Below are 6,638 nucleotides of genomic sequence, written 5' to 3' on the forward strand. Positions count from 1 at the left end.
AGAGGTTCAATACTCTAAGAAAAATAATTCCTTCATCTAGAAACTACACTATGGAGGGACCTTAAGCTTTGTTTGGGGTGAAAGCTTTATTGCTAGACCCATTTAATTGAGATAAACATCCATTTTTAACATCGCTTGATTTACTGAATTTGGAGAAACTTTCAAATGGCCACATCCTCTGTGATCCTTAGTGTCAACATGTGCTCGTTAAGTTAACCTTTGACATATTGAAATTCAATGGTAAACTAAAAGAGACCCTGGCCACACACACCACCACCTACCATTTATATTGTTCCTTAAACTCCTGGTGGATGATAGTATTAGGTTGCGTCTTTCCAATAAAGCCAAGAAGAATATGCCACTAAATAGTACATTGAACTTGGTAACACATCTTACCATGATTATGCCTCCTTGGTAGGAACATTTATGAACAATTTCCAATTAACTTTAAGGAAAGAGATCATAAATGATCTCCAACATACCTTTAAGTAGGACACTTCCATTCACATTTCCAATAATATTCATGAGTGGAGGTAATATAAGTGGTTGATCATGACTACTAAAAAATTGGTTTACTTGATTCTTGTTACCTCAAATTGTGAAAGATGTAGGTATGGTTAGGGTGGTCACTGAAGAGTAAGATATATTGTATACCCAAAATATTGACTTAATATATTCATAGTTGAGCACCTTGTGTGATATTATTCCTCGTGCTCCTCAACCATTCACTGATCCACCACATTGAAAACTAGGACCGCATGCTAATGGTGTAATTGATTTCATCTTACTAATGCTATAAGCTAATTAGCTGATCAATTTGGGAAATTGATCATTACATCACAAGCCCTTGAAATTTCACATAGTTCTCAACAAGTGAAGTCTCTTGAGCATACCATTGAAACTACTACAGTGCAATCCATGCAATATAAAAACTTTCAGAAACATGGTAGTAAAAAGGAGAAGAATAAGTAGAAAAATTCTTCCACAAATTTCCTCGAGACACAACAAACTCAAACCAGGATGGGTTGGGGCACCACCAAATGCAAAAGTAACGTCAAATTTATTTGTAAGATTTGTTAAGTTGACCCTTTGACAAAATTCCCATGAATGGATGAGATTCATCACCTCTTAACACAACTAGCTATTGGGTAACAACTTGCTATTTAACACATCCATTCCTTGCCCAAACCCAACAAAAAATGGTTACAAATCATCCTGTTCCTCTACCTAGGGAAATTGAGGACCATATTTCCTGTTCCTCTACTAGAGTAGTCTACCTAGGAGGAGTAGTGGAATGTGAGTGTAATGATTGCCTGCTATAAATTTCACATATATTATGGCAACACCGAGAATCTTTGAGGACAGACTACTAATAGAGTTGTGATGTAAACGTACATTGTAGAGAGCCCTTTCATTCAAGTCTAGTCCTGCTTAGCGATGGTAACCCTAGAAAAACATGGAAACATTCATTGGATTGCATCTGTTCATGTTGTCAAAGGAATCTTTCCTTTAAGGAATGCCTTGTTGAAAGTGAATGAGTCAAGAAGCAACATCTTAAAGGAAATGCTTGCATCCAAAATTTTTTGCATCCTTTTGTACTATTTATTTTTGTCATTATTGAGTGATTGATATTTTAGACCTCAAAAAAAGCATAAAAGAGGTTTTATATTTATATATATGTTGAATAAATTGCTAAGATTGAAATTTTGGTTTTGATTTCTTTGCATATTGTTTGACCAAATCAGTTCAAAATGGCAAGCGAAAGAAATGGCAATATATCATGGATCTTGAGGTGCAATACCTCAAAGGAAAAATGACATTCTCTAGTAAAGAGTTGGTTTGAATGGAAATAAATAGAAAAAACAATGGTATTGATCATGTTGCTGTAATCCCGTTACGATGAGTTGCTGAATTTATCAAAGGAGAGGAAGAAAATCCTATTGCTCCATGTAAATTCGTACGAAAAACAAAAAAAAAAAAAAAAGAAAGATCTACTGCTGCATTGCAATATGATATGTGAGTATTTAAAATATATAGTGTTTATATCTTTTGAAACCATGGTTATCTTTCTTTGTATGTACTAACAATTTAAATTTTTGGTTTAGTTATCATTGTTCATTTGGCCAGAGGGCAAAAGAGGAAATCTTTCAGCTAAAAGAAGGACCTCATTTGTGCAGAAGAGGGGTTGCCAATGCCACTTTATTGTGAAAGTTATGCATGAAATTCCTGATAGAGCAATATTAACTTTCAATGTGTATGAACATTAATATGGGAAGGTTGGGCTTGTCATGGTCAATGTGACACTTCAGGTGAGACCAGGGCCTTGCATAGGCCAAAGCTTTCGAGGGACATTGTTGCATATGTAGAGAGTTGTTTCTTTTTGGGAGTGCCTATTGATGTAGTGTATAGAACCCACATTAAGAAACATGTTGACATTTCTTCTTATGCAGGAAAGATATTGTAAACATCTATAACAGGTTGGCGAAGGGAAATTATCAACTTCACAAAAAGGATGAAATGAGTGTAAACCTTTGGTATCAAAAGCACCGGGAAGATTTTTTCTTTTACCAAAATCCCAATGGTGTGGAGGTCCCTTTTATAATAGGGATTCAAACAAAGTGGATGTTGGAGACAATGGTCAAGCTATCGCACAATAGCTTAATAGCCATGGATTCAACATTTAACACAAACAAATATGGGGTAAGTCAGATGCCAATGATTTATTGAATATATTTATTTAAGTTGTATACATTCAAAATGATTAATAACTTGTATTTGAATTTATGTAATGTTGAAAATGACAGTATCAGTTGTATACACTCGTGGCATTTGATGAACAACAAATGGGGTGCTTGTTGCATGGGTCGTGGCATCACGAAACAAATTAGATGATATTTCAATATGGCTGGAGCAGCTCATGCGCAAGTGTTTCCAAACCAATCCTGATTGGAAAGTCAATGCTTTCATGGTTGATGATGCACTGGCTGAAATTAGTGCCTTGAGGTAACTTTAACATTGTCATGATATAACCAAACTTGCATTTTTTTTAAAAATACCACACTAAAATGCATTGAATATGGCAGGAGGATCACAGGTTGTGATGTGATCTTATGCGTTTGGCATGTACGGAGGGCTTGGTTGAAAAATGTCAATTGGTTGGCCACTAGTTCCATAAAAGCCAAAGAGATGTTCAGTGAGTTAGGTTTCATTATGAAACACACTCTCAATTATGAAGTGGAAGATGCAATCAATCAATTTTTTATCAAGTTTGCAGATGAAGAGAAGTTCTTAGACTATTTCAACAAGAATTGGGTCACTGGAGATAAGATTCGTAAGTAAACATTTTTTTCGTATTATATGCTTTTTTTTCTTTTATAAAGGTGATATAGTGAGACTGACATCGTTCTATTTGCAATTAGGTATGTGGGTGAAAGGTTGTCGGGAGTTTCCTCATGCAAATCAGGGGACCAATAATGCTGTTGAGTCATACCATTGTTACCTAAAAACAACATTTCTATCTGATAGAAGGAAAAAATGTGCCCGGAGGATGGATTGGTTATTGCATATGCTACTAACAACAGTTGAACCTTGTTATCGGTTCAAGGAAATCTTAAAAGAAGAAGGATTTCTAAACAACTACAAGAGAGAAAAGCAGCTAGAATCATCAGTGGAACAAGCAAGAAAAATTATGGATACTGATTGTTGTCCTCATGAGAGCATAACCCGTGCTTATTGGGTGAGAAGTCAGACAGATCGAGGTAAAAAATACCTTGTCACCTGGTATCATAAGGATTTTATAATGTGTGAATGTCCATGGTCTATCCATGGAAACATTTGCAAGCATGCCATAAAGGTTAATTGGTTGTATTTCCACTCGGATAATTCAAATCCATTACTTCATCAACATGCAGAGGATAACATATGCAATGACCCACCCGAGATCAATATAGAGCCTCAAAACCATGATGAAGATGTCGATGCTACTCTTATGGGATAGAATGATTATCTTTAGTTTTACGAATAAGCACATTCCGCCAAAACTTTTTGTGCGCAACTTTAGAAAGGTGGAGAAGATGCTCTTGTCTTTATTAATATATGACCTATTCTTCCTCTTAATGAGAGTTTTGTATATACTTATATTTTGTAGCTTAATGATTTCATTAGGGGCATCTCTGATTGCTTTCCTGGCAATTTTACAGTCTTTGTCATACCAAGGATTGGAAGTTCTATTATTTTTCTTATACGAAGTCTTATTAGAGAATTTGCTAATGGTGGTGGAAAGGGTAGTAGTAAAATGGTAATACATTTGATCAATGTTGTTATTATAAGTCGGGGAACCTAAATCCCTTTCCAAATCCCTTAAGAAAAGGTCGACATTACTTCTATCAAAGTGAATGTGACTTTTTCTTTCACTGTTCTCCTGCATGTGGGTGGTATGCATAGCAACGTTCAAGGATAAAAACAAAGGTTTGTGGTCAAAGTCAGGATCGTACCCGTTAAGAAGCTCAAAGTTTGTAATATGGTTGAGGACATGGATGTCAGAAATCACATAATCCATGACGTTGCTACCCAGTCCATGGAAACATGTCATCTTACCAGAGAGAGGCCATTTATTAATACCATTACAAATGATTAGGTCCTAGGAACTACAAATTTTGAGGAGCTCGGTACTGAATAAGTTCTCGATTATGTCTTTATATTTTCTCTTCAATCTATTAGATAAGTTACCACCCTCATCAAGCCACAAGGGGTCGAGGTTAGAGTTGTTACTTAACATAATAGCTTGGTCAATAGCAGTGCGAGCATTAAAGTCCCAAAGAAAAAGGACATTTCCTTCATTCCTTAGGTTGTGGATGTCCTCATCAAGCCATTTATTCTGCTAACCTTAGGACCAAGATCAACACCTCCAGCTCCTCAAGAAACAACCATAGTTTGTGCAAACACCTCCAACACCTGTAGAAGCATCTCTAACTCCTGTAGCAGCATCTTCAAGTCCTGTAGCATCAACATCATGTCATACAACTACCTCCAACACTGATAGAGGCACCTCCAACAAAAGCAGCCACAACTCAACACATATAGCAACAATCCAATGTCTCTAAGACATGTAGAGACATATGCAGTATCTAGAGCAACAACCCAATCACCTGCAACAACAACATCTCAAATAAACACAACATGCCAACCTCAAACCAACATCACATGTGGAATCCATCTCCAAGTCAGTAGCCACAACATCATCTCCACTAGGTCTAGTCATAAGAATGTTGACATCAATGCCAACTAACAAGACCATCAAGCCAAACATCCATCACCAAGCAGTCATCGCACATCAGAAATGCATATAATGAGAAAAGCCAAGAGCTTGTTGACATCAATGCCAACACCACAATGGCAACAAAACGTTGGTTTGTGCATGAGACATTGGGAAGAGTGCTTCAACCCTAATAAAGAGGAATTTTTGGCAGCTACAATATGGGTTCTTTTGTACTCCCTATCAATAGACTTTTGGGATCCTAAAATCCTAGCAAGAATTGAAAAAGTCATATCGAGTTTTGTGAAGTGTACATAGGAAACAAGAAAGGGATGTTATATGACTTATGCGAGAACATGTGTTTACATGAAGATCTCGTGGCCACTTCCTGAATTGATAGAGTTGGAGCACCATGATGAAGTCTAAGTTCAACCTTTGGATTATGAGCATGTACAATTCAAGTGTCAGAGGTGTCATGAACATGGACAACTATTTAAAGAGTGTCCACTCAAGAAAAGTGAATTACGAGAAGAAGGAGAAATGGGACCAGCTAATGGTTTTCACAAGGTGGTAAATAGAAAGAGAAACCATAAGGCACATCATCGACTATCGACACAAAAGAAAATACCTCTTAAGGAGGCTTTTGCATGACCTGTATAGGGTTAGGGATTGGCCTTATGTTGATTGCATGCTTAATTAAATGTTGACATGCTTTAGATACTCCTTCATATAAGGAGAGAGACTCGAGAGTGATGGGAGAAATCCCCTCCTATAGAAACATGGTAATAAGTACTCAGTCTAGAAATTTCGAAGCTTTTGGTAGCCAGTTGGGAAATAACAGGAAACCAAATAATCCAGTTCTGGGAGCTAATGGTAATCTTGGTTTAATAGTAGATGTCTTGCTAAAGGCTATGACTAACCCTAAATTCGTGATTCTACCAAATAGGTTGGAAATATAGTGAAAGCATATGAAGGACCATTCCCACATCTACAAGATAATAGAAGGATGATCAACCGAGAAGGAATTGATAAAGTGGATTAACCTAAAGTGGCAACCCAAAGGTGAGATAGATATGAGAATGCGGGAAAGGGGCTTTTCATAGTTATTTTCTCAAACGTGGAGGATAAGTCTATGATTTTTGAAGGAGGCCCCTATTTATTGAGAAATGTTGGTATGTACATGAGACATTGGGAAGAGTGCTTCAACCCTGATAAAGAGGAATTTTTGGCAGCTCTAGTATGGGTTTGTTTGTACTTCCTATTGATAAACTTATGGGATCCTAAAATCCTGGAAAGAATTGGAAATTCCATAGGAAATTTTGTGAAGGGTACAGAGGCAACAAGAAAGGGGCGTTACATGACTTATGTGAGAAAATGTGTTTAC

The sequence above is a fragment of the Pinus tabuliformis genome, chromosome 9 (genome assembly GCF_031772625.1).
Source record: "Pinus tabuliformis cultivar Carrire ecotype Pingquan chromosome 9, CPIR1, whole genome shotgun sequence".
Lineage (NCBI taxonomy): Eukaryota > Viridiplantae > Streptophyta > Pinopsida > Pinales > Pinaceae > Pinus > Pinus tabuliformis.